Source organism: Ambystoma mexicanum, chromosome 10 (genome assembly GCF_040938575.1).
Source record: "Ambystoma mexicanum isolate Mex_15411 chromosome 10, UKY_AmexF1_1, whole genome shotgun sequence".
NCBI classification, from domain to species: Eukaryota; Metazoa; Chordata; class Amphibia; order Caudata; family Ambystomatidae; genus Ambystoma; species Ambystoma mexicanum.
In genome coordinates, this window is record NC_090932.1 from 717,547,610 (window position 1) to 717,565,720 (window position 18,111).

The following is an 18,111-nucleotide window of genomic DNA, read 5'->3' on the forward strand; positions in this document are numbered from 1 at the left end:
TGGACGTCAAATGCGCCTTCCTCTAACGCCAACGTCAAGGGCATTCACTGACCACGAAAGTTCAGCGAGTATACTAGGTGATGAAATGTATCAATATGTGTCATCTTTGATTACTAGTGTTGTGTTTGTGTCTCAACAGCTCGAGCGCACGCGGGGCGGGTCCACCAGAGATAAAGAAGAAGGCGCCAGTACAGAATTAGAAAAAGAGAACTTGTGCAAACTTGCCAAAGGTGACCACGTGCTACTTCGCAATTTCAATAGAAGGTGGAACGACAAAAGGTTCACCGGTCCACATCTGGTAGAAGACGTATCAACAAGAGCAGTAAAACTAAAGGATAAGCATGCTTGGAACCACCTACATGATGTAAAGATATACAAACTGCAGACCCGCCCCAGCGCCAACGACAGGTCCATTGGAACAACAGCAACAACATCCCTGACAGCGGAAGGAAGTTCTACCACAGACAACGACCCAATTGTTCCCTTACCTTCTCACTACCCAGACACCCCAGAGACAACAACTGACGAAGAAAGGGGTGATCACTACACTGCCCACCCCATGGTCACACGTTCAAAGAGTAAAAATAATTACGCCATCCCCCCCCCAGGACAGTTGTAACATAAACTGAAAGACATTGGCCGCACAAATACACATGTAAACACGTGAATGTTCTCTTTTTTCTCTCGCACATACAGGAACTGCGTATTATTGTATTATTAAGTAGAAAGCTAACTAACAAAGTCCACTGTCCAGGCGTAGATGGTACTCCCAGACGATAACTACCCAGAAGAATTGTCACACCAATTTGTATACGAAATAAAAAGGCCAACATACCTAAAAAGAAGAAGGGTACGTGTTTACTACACTGCCTTCCTCCTGGCCATAGAATATTACATGCCCCACCTCCGCCCATACTTGCCGGTCTTAAGAGACCAATCACTTAGAGTAGCATGGGAGCAGCTCTTCGCCTGGGCACTGAATGACTATTTGATAGGGAGAGCTTAAACAAAACAAAACTAACATTTAAAACGAGCATTTCTGAGAATTTTTAGGCGGGCAACTTTAACGTCGCAAGAATAAGCTGCCAGGACTGCAGCAAGGTAAGAGCAAAATGCCGGTGAGATTAGCAATTGTAATAAAAATAATAGGGATTTTGATAATAACCGGATTTTTGGCTGCTTCTGTATGGCAGTATAGCTGTGCTATCAATTTTGTTGCTGCACCCAAACCTAATATACCCCCGTTCCTTGCTGCAACAGGTGTTACGTCAGGTGGTAGTAGTAACATTGCACCAAAGAAAAATAGAGTTAAACGCAGCACATACTCAGACAATAAAGGTATTGATAATTATGTACAAGATTCAGCACACGTCACAAACAATATATGGTACCAACACATGACCCGCATTGGTAAGCAGACAACTGAGGATAGCTGCTACGTCTGCTCATTAATACCATACGCCATGAGTGCTTCACGAACATTTGTTGCCACAGAAATAAATGAGAAGATAGCACAGTGCATAATATACTTGGCACTGTTCCAGACGAAAGGAAGATTTCAAGGAACTGTAGTGCACATGACATGGAAAACACGAGACTCATACCCATATGAAAACAACTTCCTCAAGACCTACTTGAGTTATCACAAGACCAGTTTACATGCTGAAGCATTCAAATATATAACAAGTGGCCCTGCAAAAGGAGAAACACAGAAAGTAACACTGCAGTATCTACCATGTGATTGGTACGCCACTGAAATTCCGGGTAAACAAGGATGCTGGGAGAGGCCGCTACTGACGATAACAGGAAAGGTGTATCTGGATAACAGCTGGGAGATAGGAGTAATTGGCAGCAACATGGTAACAAAAGAAACTATCTCAACCATCGAGACACACAATCACCGATGTTGGACGACGTGGATCAAGTATGTACCAATGCTCACATGGGTAGAAGAAGATGAAGACCCAATAACGATACTACCGTTGACTGCGCCCAAGGTATGTTACCAGCATAAAGGAGAGGTGGACGTAGGATATAACACCAATTGCGCAAGTGTGACGGAGTTACCTGAGGGGGGAGCAGGAACAGCAGTAATAATGGATCATTATTGGGCCTGTGGAGAAAAGGCATACCATACACTGCCTCCCCTGTGGAATGGTGTGTGCACAATGGTACACGTCAATGTACCATCACTAGTGGTACCTAAGAAGCACGTTGATGTGGCGAAATTTCCTAGAATGAATGAAGGGGATAAGAGAAGAAAGAGATCTGCACCACTCCAGGAGGAGCAAGGGAACAGGACCAACAGCAATGGCACTGTCCTAAATAGAAGAAAAAGACAAGGAGAGCCGCTGACAGGAAATTACCTGTGGGGAAGGTCGGAAACGGCACTAACATCAATACCGCCAGAACACAGACTATTCAGCAGAGCAGCAATGTTCTTCTCCTCAATAATACACCCGGGATTACAGGCTTACGCAAACGCAAAATGGCTCCAAATAACTAGATGGGAACTAATGATGACCATCAATTCTACAGTAAATGGGTTCAACGCAATAAAAGAGGAGCTGCGAGCTGTAAGGATGGTAGCACTACAGAACAGATATGTATTGGACCTTCTCACAGCAATGGAAGGAGGAGTTTGTGCAAAGATAGGACAATCATGCTGCACGTTCATACCTGCCAATGATGCTGACAATGGTACACTGACAGAAGCAGTTTCACAATTAGCTCAGATGCACTCCAAAATGACGGATGAAAGCAATGGTGTGAACAAGGATGAGAGCTGGTTTTCACTATTATGGTCATGGATGCCATCCTGGCTGTCAGATGGACTGAAAATAATAGTGGGCTGTACTATATTGGCTGGAGCTACCCTGATCATAATTAGATTTTGGAAGGCACGAAAGGCACGCACTACTGACGAATTGCTGGAAATGGTGGGAATGCACCCCTTGATGCCAGCAGATGACGGCCAGCATACAGGTGTAATTATACAGGAAAGGGAGAAGCTGCGCACCCAAATAATTACCAACCATCTAGACCCATCGTCAGTAAAGACCGAGAACCCAAGAAACCCCAGGAGCTACATAGGAAGATGGGTATACTGTACTCCTGGGGGTACCTGTGAATATATGTATTGGTCATTTGAAGATCATGTAAACCACTATGGACATCTCGGAGGAATAACTAAGATATGGCGAGTAAGAGGAGATAACGAGAAGGATATGTTTGTGGTCGACAAGTCAACCAGAGGGGGGACTGAAGTGGGAGAATGGAAAACCAGGCTCCCGTCCTTCACCTCTCGCGCTTGGCCTAGAGGGTCACGACCCAAACACCCGCCACGAGAAGAGTTTGCCCATTTACCAGACGACCAGATACCCTGGTACAGGAACATACGGATGTGTCCATCTGCCTGCCCAGCAGCCCGCACTGGCCATGCCGACACCTGCGGCACGGATCAACTAGACTAAAATCTACACGTCGTTAGAGATGCCATGACGACCTAGACAACGGGAAGCACATCTGTACAAATATACACACTGGACATTCCCACACCAACCTACACGAAGAATATACTCAGTGCTATGACGTAGGCGACAGGCATATTCACGGACGTGCATCTTTATTATTTTTATATAGGCTTTCAGAATGCAGAAACGCAAGACGTGTCATGAACTTTTACTAGCTTGCTCACGCTTCTCTTTGAAATCAGGTACAACGATGAGAAATATAATAAAGACAATACCGATTATGGAATTATATGCTCCTATAACTTAAAGCACCTGTGCACCAAACGGACAACTTATGCACCGGGCCAAAGTAGGCCTCAAACAAGAGCTCCCGTGGACATCAACAAGACAAGAGTCAGTTGCTGATCCTACAGAATGAGCTTGGCGAAGCAACCAGCCAAGGTCGCAATGTTGCAAACCCACGTTCCAAGAGCAAATCATCAAAGGCACGATGTTGCAACCTCGCACTCCGCGCACCAACGTTAAAGTCACACCGACAAATTAAACCAGACGCACAGTAGAAAAACAATATTAATTGTGCAGAATTATGCCTCTTTCACGGTCCCTCCCCACGTGATCAAGCCGAACCTGACGAGATGCCAAACCCGGGAGAACAGAGGCGTCTGGATCCCTCGCTACGAGACACTGGCAGATACACTTGAAAGGCTCAATGGACATCTGCAACAGTGGGAACGGTACCCCGTCTAGCTATGAATAAGTCCTCACATTGTCTGCATGTACCCATAGTGAAACATTGTTGCAACTTACAGGTACACCGAGAGCTGGGAACGACGGTGGTCCCAGGCTGGGAAGCTCACGGGTGCACCAATCAGAACATGGGGCTCTTATCACTGACGCCAGCACATTTAGCCAATCCTCAGGAGCCTTCATGTAACAATTTTCATGTATCTAATTGTAGGGACAACCCAGATATACCACCTGACTACACCTTGTCCACTAATATCTTTCTCTATATGTGTGCTATACTAACCCTACCACTCGAACACCCAATTAAGAGTGGCGATAGGTTTTTTGTTAACTTTCTGAAGTGACGCAAGTAGCGCGTCATAATACAGTAAAAAGGGACTGCGAGCCCCACAATTGAGTGTGTGTCAGGACGAACGCGTGCGCTCCTTGACCCATCCCTGCCGTTTTGTCTAATAAACAGCAGAGTCACCTTGCTCCTTGTGTGCGTCTCATACTCTATCTCATCTTATCTGGGATACACACGGGAGGAGTTGGGGCCTCCCTGCCTGGAGGTCTGCGGACGGTCCGGCCGACCCCGGCAGAATTTCCCCCCGACAAGAGCAAAACAAAGGTACTGATATTACAGAGCAAGAAAAAGAAAACTGAAAATTTTAAATGGTACCTTGGAGGCTCAAATATTGAGACTGTGCAGTCTTTTAAGTACCTGGGAGTACATCTTGATAGTACAAAAGGCGAACTCTACATGCAAGCCACGTTGTTCACTAAGATCAAGAAACTAGCTGCACAAGCCAAAACAATTGATCTCAAGTTTGGAAAATTCTCCTTACAACCAACCATTAATTTTTACAAAATGAAGGTGGTGCCTGCAATGACATACGGCGCCGGGGCCATACCGACCATCCCTAAAAACATCTGGCCCAAATTGGAAGCGTCCTTTTGGAAAGCAGTGCTGAATCTGCCGAGTTCAACTTCAGGTGTGGCGATAAAAAGTGAGTTGAGCCTACAGTCTATGCAATGCACGGTCAACTGCAACGCTTTATTGCTCTACAGAAAATGTAGAATGGTAGACGGTAATGAGCTTTACAACATGATAAAACATGAGATGGACACAGGCTACTCTGAATTGCTTACAACATGGCAAAAAGAAAACATCCAGCTCCTGGACACCATTGCTGCCAATGAAGATGATCTCATCTTCAATCCTTGCAGAATTGTGCGCAAACTGAAGGAAGCAGACTGGGCGAAGACGACTGAAACAGCCGCCACTTTAAGACTCATCTCCCATCTGCCAGGTAACACAAGGAAATTAAATGAGTTACAAAGCTTCTTAAAGAGATTTCCGAACAAACAGGCACGAAATCTAATCCTAAGAGCGCGGTTACATCTCTTGCCAACTAATGAAATCTGGCATATAGGAGGTCTATCTGCAACAGCAAATTGTCGTTTTTGCCAAAACACCATGACTCCAACGCAAGAAACCATTCGTCATCTCCTGACGAGCTGCCCGGCGACATGTGCAATAAGAAAAAGTTATTTTGCGCTCGAATTACATGGTGACTTACTGATGGAAGAGCAAACCTGGTGGTGTAGGCTTATTGGGGGTGAGAGAACGAGCTGGCAAATAACCACAGCAAAAATATTAGAGTTCATTGTGAATGACCTATTCAAAGTCAATAACGATTCACCAAGCTGACTATGGCCGAAGCAAAATGACAAGCCCAGATGATACGAACGAATATTCGGATGTCAAGACAAGGGGCCTCATTACAACCCAGGCAGTAAGTTCCCTACTTTACCACCATGGTGTAAACTCTGTTTACATCACGGTGGATGGCGGATTTACCGCCCCATTCCAAGGTGAGTGGGGCGGTAAATCCCCATTCCCCATTTACCCTTCCCCATTCCCATTTTTGCCCCATAGGGCATAATGGGAGTGGGGAAGGCGCTAATTACGGCACCGTAAATTACGGTGCCGTAATTAGCACCAAGGTGGGTTAGCGCCTTGCATTTTAACGCCTGCTAAAAGCAGCCGTTAAAATGGTAATGAGGCGTTAAGGGTTAACGGCGCCGACGGCGCCGTTAAAGCCTTAACGCCTGGGTTGTAATGAGGCCCAAGGACATTAAATGTAATGTGACAGATATATTGTAAAAATCTTATTTTGATTAAACAATACAAAAATAAAAATAAATAAATAGTTGTAGAATCTTTGAGCATACCTTTTGGAGTATTCTAACAGTTTATATGTTTTTAACACAAGTTTACTTAGGGTTTAAATACAGTTTAGTTATCAAATGTTGGTTTTAAGAACATCAAATAAGCGTTTGTAAGATTTCCTGGTAATCTCTGCTTTAGAGTAATGGTACTATCATTACATTCAAACCATCCACATTTCTTTTTTATATATGCAGTGTAGTGCCCTGAATTGGTTTATTTATTTATTTATTTGTTTATTTATTTATTTATTTATTTATTTATTGGTTGTGGCTCATGCGTGGTAGATTATACCTGTTGTTCTGAAGGTTTTCTTTCCAAGTGATATTTGACCATGTGTGAATCCAGTCAACTTGCAGTTGTTTTTGGTACCATCTGCATTGTAACGTAGAAGCATTAGAATTATGTATTTACTATGTGTTTCTATTACTAACGTGGAGCGATTATCTGAATTGCAGGTAGAGCATAATCTACCATAGTTTGCATTTTGTACAAGTTGCTGAAATGGAATGGATTCACAATTTGGTACTGATATATATATATGAAGCGTTCATTGGGGATTTTTTCTTGTGTCACATTGTTGCAGAGAGTGCATGTATGTTTCCACATGTATGAAATCTGAAAGATTTCATTTATAGGTATGTTTTTGTTTTCCAGTACTTGTAGTAAGTACATTAGAAATTCTTGGGGATCTTCCTGTGAGTTTTTAGTGAATTTCACCATTCCAGCACAGTAGTCCAATTGTTGTCTTATTCCATAAACACTATACGTGTTGTCAGGATTGTTTGCTGCATTTCTGTGAAGTACTAACAATTGCAAACACAATGGGTCTGTACTGTGTAAGTAAATGTTGTCAACAATTGGTGGTAATTGAAATAGAATATTCATTGCTACATTTGAGTAGCAACTTACACCAACTATATTTGAGAATTTAAATGGTCCAGGTAGTTCTGTATCTAACTGCTTTTTTTGGAGTTTGTCTTCCTTCTTTAAAGAAGTACCTGGTTTACTTTCCCTAATTGATTCTTTTTTGCTTGTGGTACTTGACGAAGTATTAGTTTCTTTTACTCTCTTTGGAGGATTTGCAGTGACATCCTGTTGCATTTCTGTTTGATTTATTTTTCTTTTATAACATTTTACTTTTTGTGGAACAGAATATGTGTTTAGGTGAGGGGTGTATAGTGAGCGAAGTCTATTGTATTCTAAAATGCAAGGAATATCAGTGTTTATTTTACTTGCATCAAAGTTGATTAGAAATAGACTGTCAAGAGTACGTAAGCGTGATAGCGCTACATAGCTCATGCCTTCTTTAAAGACTGTGTTACCAATATCTATCATTGCTTTGTCTAGGGTAAGACCTTGTGATTTATGAATCGTGACTGCGTATGCAAGAGTTAGAGAAAATTGTTCTCTGCGTACATACATACCTTTGAAGAGAAGGAATCTAGCTGTTGAGCGTCCTATCCTTTTTACTTCTGAAAGTTTGTCAAAGAGTATATTGACAAACTGAATTTTGTTGTTGCGTGGGTATGTTTGAAAGCCAACAACTGTACCCAGTGCTCCATTAACTAGTCCTTGGTCCACGTCAAGGTTACGTTTAAGCATGAGTCTGCAATTTAAGGATCATTTTAATATCTTTTCTAAGCCTGCTGTGTTTGAGATTGATTTTTCTAAACTATTTAGTTTTGTTGTGGCTTGGTCACACATGGGTAGTGTCATACCATGTACATCTAGTTTGTCTGTGGCGCTAATTTCCATGATTGGTTGCATTTCTTTACTTAGCATGATTTCATTGAATTTGAAACAGCTTGCAAGAGTTGGCATTAAGGTCATACAATTGACATTTTTGTGGGCTAATTGTTCCATAACATCTGTAGCACATGCATTATCGTCATAAAGTGCATTAATGTGCTGGGTTTTCAATATTGCTTCTGCTTCTTTAGAAAGTATACCAACTCTGATACTTTTTAAAATGTTGGCATAAGTGAGATCTGCAGATTGCCGCATGTTTTCTGTTAATTCTCTGTATTGGAAATGTTGCCAAAGGTTGACATTTCCAATGCTGCCAACAGTTTTACGGCAGAGTTTGTGTCCTAATGTTTTAAACATAGGCTCACTTTTTACTGGTGTTAATTGAAGCAGATCTCCAAAAACAATAATGTGTTGTCCTGCAAAGAGCTCTTCATAGTCTGTTTTGAGTACTTCTTGTAATCTGAGGTGAATCATAGCTAACATCAGGTTGGAGACCATGCTCACTTCTTCTATTAGTGGCATTTTCATTTGTTTCAATACTCTGCGTAATTCCATTGCAGCTTCTGCAGAAAGTTTGTAATAGTCTAATTTGTTCTGGTGTTCTACTGGTAATAGTAGTAATCGGTGTAATGTAACACCACCTATGTTGTAGGCAGCTAAACCTGTGGGGGCAGTGACAACAGCTGACAGTTTGTTGTTTGTCAATTGTTGAAGGAACTTACTAATGATTTTGATTAGGAATGTTTTGCCAGAACCAGCTTCACCACTGACGTACAGTAGTATTGGTTTATAATTATGGCAGGAACATTCTTTATTTTCATGTTTTACACCATGTGCAATTTGTTTTGTTACTTCTTGAAAAATGCTACTTTGCTCATTGTTTAGTTTTGATTGTAGTATAGTTAAGTCTTCTTTATCTTCATACTGACACATGGTGTTTTCTACTTCTATCATAGCTAATTCTGCCTCATTTGTTATTAGTGGCTCTCCCAGTGGTTCTTGGCTTCCTGTTACAGAAGGTTGACTACTGTCAGGAGTTTCCTTATCTAGTTGGGTTTGGAGTTCTTCTTCGTGTTGCTGTTCATTGTGAGTCATAGTTATCTAGTAATTGTTCTTCTTTTCTCCATGGTTTGAAGAGTTGTAGCAGGGACATGTAATATACTTCTTTATGTTGAGGAATCTTTAATGACAATTTGATATGATTAATTAAATTTGGTTTAGTGAGTTTAACTAAGCTGCCTTCACAGTTTGTCACTCTATATTTACCTTTTTTTTCAGCAGGTTCATATTATTTTTGTATGTGTAGTTTTGGGCTATGTTGTATAGACACATGTTTTCCAAAGAATTACTTCTGTTTGGGTAGTATGTGTCCAATAAATTGTTTTTTTTTAAATGTCTTGGCTGTTGGGATCATGTTTGGCTATTGTTTCTATATCTTCATATGATTTTTACCAGTTAAACGATCAGCTGCTTCATATGATCCACATTCTCTATGGGTGAGCATTTTTATGCCCAAGCTGTATAATTTCTGAGATACTGTTTTATCTGATGACAGGTCATTCCAGAGGTCTTGGAGCTCTGTCTTTTCTGCTTTAGTTACGTATGCTGTGACATATCGTGCAACTGCAGTAGAATTGTCTGCAATGTACTGCACATCTATGTTTGCATTCCATAAGTGGGCAATGATTGCATTATAATCATTGATATATTTTTCTTCTTCTTTTCTTTTTATGTAATATGTATTTTTAGGTGACTTACCTTTAACACTATGTCTAACTGAAGACATGAGGTTGTTCACTTGACCTGTATTTGTAACTGGTCTAGGGAAACCAAATCGGCATTTGGTGTAGTATTTCCCTTTGTTTTTGTATTTGCGACGACAATATTTTCCACATTTGTGTGTTTGAAATTGTAAAATTTGTGCATGAAGATCACTATTTGTGGCTTCTGATGGAATTTCACAAGTGACATATTGTTCAATAAACTGTAAAACAGTGGCATCACTGTCTTGACCAAATTTAGGAGCATCTTTAATCCATAAAAGCATGTGGATATGTGGTGCTTCTCTGGCTTGGTATTCTTTTCTCCAAAAGAAGTGTTACACTTCTCCAAGGGGAGGAACAGTTTTATTACAAATACAATGTAGCATAGCAATGAAGCAATGGTGAAAATATCTTGAAACATTAACAGGATCCAAAGAACAAAGTTCTCCAGGTGTTAGTAGATCTATGTTTGTTTTGTTTTTATTTGATATGCGTGGGAAATCATGTAAATCTTCCCATGCATATTCTGCACAACTTAATGTAACAAACCAAGTGGGTGGGCCAAGGTTTCTGATCATACAACGTACATCTCCATGACGTTGAAACTAGTACTCTTTAGTACCACGCATATTTGCTAATAGATTTGTAATATTTGATTGTAAAACCTCATCCTTTTGTTGCACTTTTTCTAATAATTGTGTAGCTGTCATATTTTGAAAGTGTGATCCTGATTTTAATATGTGTGCAACTCCATAACATAAAGTTGCTAGTTCACTTTCAAAGAGTAGGTGGAATATGTATTCCACATTTTGTCTAAATCTAGGATCTTCAGAATACATCCGTAATGAGCAGTATTCTGGAGCTGATATTTAAATAGGTCTATCATCATTCCTTCCTCCTTTGCCAGTAGGAAAGAGTAGAGGAAAAGCACGTGCTTCTATACTTTTTTCCCATATGCTGATTGGCGATCCTTTTATTACCATTTGGTAAGTTTCCAGTACATCTTCTATGGTGTCATTACAGTGCAAAGGATGAATTGTATAATGGTCTAAAGTATTTGCTATTGTAGCAGGATCTACTAGCTCAAATTGACCAGCTTCTTGTGTTTCTTGAATTATTTCAGTTGTATCTTTCAAGTTATCTTCAATATTAATTTCTTTGTAATATTCATTATTCTCTTTAAGATATTGGAAGGCTTGTCTAACATTATATAAATCGACCAGCTGTTGCCATTTTTTTTGTCTTTTGTAGGTACTCCATTTACTAAGATAATTAAAGATTGCTGCATTGGACGTTGCACTCTTAGAGTATGCACATTTTCTTTTAGATCTAATGGTAAATGAACTACTTTTCCACAAATGCCTTTTACCAATTCAGAGGGAGGTAATTTTGCTGTTTTGGTTGAAGGCGTATTATTGCTTGAAATGGGTGTACTGTTTGAAATATGATGCTCTCATATAAATTAAGTTGTTGTAGGGGTTTTGGTACTGGGTATAATTCCAAATTATTTGTGATAGCACGTGAAGGAGTTTGGTTGTTGTCAAGTTTTGTAGTGCAGTAACTGCAAAGTATTAAGTGCTCAGTTATTTCGTATTTGTTTTCTGCTACAAGGTAGAGAGCTAATTCAAACCGTTTAGAATCTTCATTGTCTTCTATTTTGTATGATAGGTCTACAGTTTTTTGTGTTACTTTTATAAAAAGTTCTACGGCAACATACACATACATGGTTTGGTAGTTCAGCTGATGTACTTTTAAATTTTAGTATTTCTTTTTTGTATGTGTTTAGTAAAAGGTTGCCATGTGTAGAATTGTTGCTTAATTGGTTTAAAGCTATTTCATTCTGTAAATCGCTTTCACTTCCAAAATATTTTTTCTGGATATAGTGAATTTCTTCAAGTAGGTCTTTTGCTGTACCATGTAGAAGGATGTTATTTAACTTTGCTAGTGATAAAGCTGTACTTTTAGCATAGTACAGTTTATAGACTAGATTTCTTATAGTTTAATGATGTGTTGATATCCTTTTGATATCATGGAAAGTGGTTTTACAAGTAGGTCCTGTAATGCAGGCCAATGAATGTCCTTGTAGTCCTGTGTACTTGCGCACTGGACAGGTATCCATATTTTGCAGTAATTTAATTTTGATTTTGTCTTTGCTTTTTACATATTTATTGAGGAATTTGCGTAAAGATTTGAAACATTGTTTGGGAATGTTACACATTGACGTGCATGGCCATTTGTACACTAGACGTTCTGAATCAGTTGAATGGAGGGGTAATTCTAAGTTTTCAGGGCATATTTTTGTAAGGAGTACTTCTTGTTCCATTATGCTATTATTCACTTTTTCATAACCTCGACCACTGCTATGTATGGCAATTGTATTTGTTTGCTTTTGTTTGTACGCTTCTTCATTAAAATATGGTTCTGTGCTCGTAGTGTGATTCCATTCACCTGCGCAGATACTTGAGAAGTTCTTTCTGTTGACATTTCACTTATTGAGAAGTCTTTTTTGTAATTTAGTTATTAGTTTTGTTAGTGGTTTCATTTTGTTTAACAGTAAAATAAATAACTTTCTTTTGAGAAGAATTGCACTGTCCATCAATGCTTATAAGATTAATTTCCTAAAATAGGTTTTAAGCATTGAACCTGATTTCTCTCCTGTTTTCATAAGATTTTGAAGGACTTTGTGACAGCACATTTTGGCTAAAATACTTTTCTTGGTATGCTTACTTTGCACTATATTAAAATTTGAAGAAGTAGTTTTATCTGTAGTGATAGCTGATTTTCTGTTAATTGTTTTTTGGTTTGTTTTACTTTTTGATAGAGGAGGCAAAGTTTTTGTACTTGAAACTTCTTGTGTTTCACTAAATGACTGTATTAGCTGTTTTGTTTCAACTTATTTTACAAATTCTGCTAGAAATGGATGCTTATGTTGGACACTTTTATTTTCATTTGCTCTACATTTGCGTTTATTTCTACTGACTTGACTTTTGGTAGGCATTCTTTAGGGTCTGTTGAAAAAAATAAAGAAGATATGGGTTGGGGTGTTTTGGAATGTATGTGTGCTGTGTGCATGAGTGTTTGAGTAAGATGATAAAGATGTATGTAATGGTGTGTGATTGTGCATTGGGAACTAAAACTAGTAGGGATAGGTATTCTTGAATTCATGTGTTACTAAACTGGGGTTCAGATGACAAAAAAAAGTAAGCTAGTGGTGTGGAAAAGTACAAATAGTCAATCTAATGTATACAATTAAAACAGTTGTTTGTTCTATAATATGAAAATTGTAGTGGTTCAGTTGGGTAATTTGTGTGTCCACAAATAGGAATTTGTGGGCCATTCTGGCTGTAAATCGCTGTTTAAGACATGGAGATTTTTGGACAAATTGGTACACAATCTCTATTTTTAGGCACAGAAATATCTTGTATTAACGTTATAGTATGTTTGAGTAATAATACAAATATTATGGTGATATTCTACTTACTTTTTTTCTTAAATTAACAGGTAACTTCTTAGTTCTTCTTTGTTCTTTGAATTCGGCTGCTTCTTTTCAGGAGACTGGTCTTCACTGCAATAGCAAAAGCTTCAAATTAGTAACTTTGTTTGTATATAGCGCTGTTTTTAATTTAGATATTGATTTTTTTAATTGAAATCCTCAGTGCCTTCTGTAAAACCATTAAACTAATTTATTTACATAAGATACATTGCATCAGTTCAGTACATATGATATGTTCTTAATGAACAAATTGTATTGAATGACTAACTGTAGCAAAAAAAAAAAAATCTTTACTATGTCTTGTGAAATTTATAATATACCAGTGAATACCACTATTTCTGTAACTAAGCTGTTCTAGGTAATAGCGCCTCAATGCCATGTCTAAATTAAAGTAATTAAGTAAATAAATAAATAAAAACATAAAAATATGAAATTGTATAATATTTTTTTAAAGATTTAAACATAGATTATGCTTGCATGCAATTTTGTTTGAATATATGTAGTCTATATATTTCATTTAAAAAAAAAATGTTAGGTTAACATGATTTGAGTGTGTGTGTATAAAGAAAGTAAATAGTATAAATGTTTATAAGTGATAGTTGATTTTAGGAAATTGAAAAAAATACAGTAAATTCATTTTACAGATTACACAAGGTAAAAGTCTGTTTGAAAATGTGTTCATCTACTGTACAGAAAATATGCATACATGAAGTTTGTGTTCATGCATATGGATATGCATGGAGCTGCAAGTAGAAATCTTGGAGACTTGTACAGTATTTCTGGTAGATGGTGCTTGCCAATGACATGACACTTGTACTCAGAGAGATTCACAGTACATTTGCAGTGCTGATCTATGATGATGCAGTTAGATGTAGAGGTCTTGAATGTGATTGGTGCATGGTCATGTGATTTCTTAGCTGCATCCAATGAGGGAATGGCTGAGAGAGTGAAGTGGAAATGGTAGAAGGGCTGTTCATGTTACGATATGTCTGCAGACATGGCGGTAGTTCGCGGACATCGGGAGTTACACCCGGGGATTTTTGGGTTCAGAAGTCATGTAAATGAGAATGAGTACTAAAAGGGATTGGTCAGGAAAGTTTAGTGGGTGTGTTGTCCCAGAAGAGAGTTTCTCATATACTGTTTTTGCTGAGAGAACAACAGATAGCTATGTCTGTGTATTTTAGGAAAAGGATTGTATGGATTTTGGGAGATTCATGGATATATTGGTTGAGTGGTTGAAGGTGCATGCAGAAAGTTGTGGAGTAGCTGTAGATCTTGGATTCCCACATGTGCAAGTACACTGGCATGGGGTACGTGGAATGAAGTGGTTGGACTTGCTACCTCTCTCTGCTACTTTGGAGACAGAGCAACATCCAGACATAATTGTAATTCATTGTGGAGGGAACAGTTTAGGACATGTGACTGGAATTTTTTTGCAATTTGCTATGAAAGAAGGACTTGGGAAGGTTATGGACATGTTTCCTAATTCTCAAGTGATAGTTTCACGGATGGTGCAGAGACAAATGTGGCTTCGTTCTTCTTCATTTGGTCACAAATGGGAACAGCAAGGCGCAATGTTAATAAAGCTGTTTGTGCCTTTTTAAATGATTTTGGCATGTCTTCTTTTCACAATGAAAATATTCTGTTTCGTAGTACAAACATTTTTCGCAAAGATGGAGTCCATCTTACTTATGGTGCCAATCAGATTTTTCTGAGAAATGTACAAAATGCATTGCGACGTTTTTTGGAATTATAACATCCATTTTGAAATAGGTGTTAAGCATTTATAATTTTTGACTTACAAACACCTCCCAAAGGCTCTTTTTAGAGCCACCACTTCCTCCCAGAGAACATTGCAATGTTTGTGATGGGGTAGCAACCCAATTTTTTAATTTATTTTCACTTCTATTTTTTAACTGTGAAAGGCGGCTCTGAAAAGAGCCTTATTTTTTTTTGATTTTTGATATTTTGTATTTCTTTGGTTTTTTATACACGACACGCTAGGATAGGAGGGGAAAGGAAGGTAAAAGGGGGGACACCAACCACAGGGATAAGAAAGGGCGAGCTGAGAGAGGAAGATGTAGAGTGGGTTTTATTTGGGTAGTGAGCAGATCTTCTCGTGCTCTGAGACGATAGTCTCAAAAGCACTACGAAGTCGCTCCCCCCTGCAGAGTACTGTGTCACAGTACATACATACAACTGTGACCCTCGAAAGGTAAGGGTCATCAGCATTCTGTATGGCCTGTGAGGCAGCTTGAGGAAGACGCTGTCCCACAGAAGTGGTCCTTGTGGTGACAGGATCAGAAACAGAGGATGACGTAGAGGAAATCAACCTTCTACGTTCTTCGCAAGGTACAACCCTGCGAATATCCCCAGAGTGAAATGACCTCAGGTGTTGCTTCATAGTAGTGGTCCAAAAGCTGTACTTACCGTGCTTCCCACGACTGAGCATCATTTTGCACTCATTGCAGGTAACACGGTTCGCACGAGCCTTAGGAACATTCCCATGAATGGTAAATAACCGCCACACCCAAGACTCACGCCCAGTGCGGGTAGTAGGGTTTTCCTCTACCTCATTCTCATCATCCTCTTCTTCCTCCTCCACATCCTCACTCCTGTTCCCCTTTTCAGGCCCTTGGGGAGGTGGTGGTGGTGGAGGGGGTGGAGGAGGTGCTGAAGCAGGTGCAGCACCAGGTGGCAGTTCAGCAGCCAGGGATGCCATCAAAGATGCGATTGAAATCTGCAGTTGGCAGCAAAATTTGCTGTGCTCTGTAGAAAAGCCAGAAACACAATAAGAATGAGCTCTAGGGCGTGGTCTTTTATAGGGGTACTTGTGCGTGGTCCACGGACATGCGCGCTGTCTGCGGACAGATCGAACACAAAAAAAAGTTTCAAAAGTTTCAAAAGGTATGTAGAAACTCAGGATTACTATGTGGGACTTGTGCCATGGTGAGATTTTATAGAAAAATATTATGGATTAATTGAAAACGTACTTTTAATTTGTTCGGGGACCCGAACAGTGTCTGCATTCAGAACACGCGATCAGCGTGGGTGCGGTCATATGATCCGTTCGCGAACAAGTCCGCGAAGGAAGCGCATGTCCGCAGGACACCAAATGCACAGAGATTGGCTAGTGCATGCGCGTTGATGTTCTACGGACACTGTTCGGGTCCTGAACTAATTAAAATTGCGTTGCACGTGAAACGATGATTTCAGGACACTGCGTGTGTTCTTAGAACAGTTTAAACTTGCTAGCGAACAGTAAGGACAGATATAGTGTTCTTCAGGACACGTTCAATTTCGTTTATGTACGAACATTTCAGGACACCATTTGTGATGTCATCTTTGATGTCCTGGGTGTTAGTCTTAGCAGTGCACGGTGGTGGCGCGAGTTATGGTTGCTTAGCTTACCATAACTGGCGAATTTCAAGGGTTTTTCTGTTTTACTTGGAACCATAACGTCCCTTTTACAAAGTTTTTGCACTGAATTTCATAGGCTTTTATCAGCGCAACTTAACCATAATGTCCCTTTAACTACGTTTTTTCACTGAATTTGAAAGGTTTTTAGCAGCGCAACTTAACCATAACGTCCCTTCAACAAAGTTTTTTCACTGAATATATATATATATATATATATATATATATATATATATATATATATATATATATATATATATATTATAGTGCAGTGGTTGCTGCACTATAGTTAAGTTGCATAGCTAGTTCAATTGGAAACCCAAAAATTAAATTGATAATCATGTTTCACTTGCATGACAGATTTGGCTGATAATTTGCAGATAAACAGTTTGTCATGTCACACTAGACATTTTGGGAAAGATTTGTTAAAAATGTAAAAGTTATTAGCATATATTTTCCCATAGGAAAAAAGTCCACATTTCTTTGTAGCACACAGAAAAAAACGCTGGATGGAATTGGACAAGGTATGAAACAACTTTCGCATGAAGCATTGTCTCGATTTCCAGAAGGGGTATTTCAATTTCCGGGAGGGGTCTTGAGTTATTACGTACAGTAGTTGTTAAAATATTTGATATGGAAGGGAGCACCCCCTCTTCCAAAATTATAGCTATGTATATATCCCACAAGGCATGAGAGATGCTTTTCAGAAATTAAAAGGGCAGATTTTCTTTTTGCTCGATGCAAAAGATAACCGCGGCTATTCCAGGGTTAACCGAAAATGAAAAGTACAAAACCATCCATTTGGAGATGGAAAAAGGGAGAAAATGCATCAGGCTAGATGTGGGGATGGGGAAAGAGGACACTATTTAAAATTGGGCATTTGGGAGGGGGCTGCTGGGGACCAAGTTAAGAGGTTGACATTTTTTGCATAATCGCTGGAATAGCGTGGGCAAACATCAGAATAACCGCTGTTATAATAGAAGATACGATCAGGAATGAAAGTGTGTCACATGGAACAACAGGTGTTAGGGGGGGAATGGGAGAGGGCTAGGGAGGGAAAAAGGATCTGAGTTGAGGTGGGGAGCATGGCAAGGTTGCTTGGGAGGGCATGGAGGAGTTTTGGATCTTGCAAGCATATTTTCGATAACCACAGTTATTTGTGAGAGTTACCGCAGGTATCTGTAATACATTGATATTACTAACCGCGGGTATGGGAAATTAGATTAATACCAAAAAAATAGGGAATTGTACAGC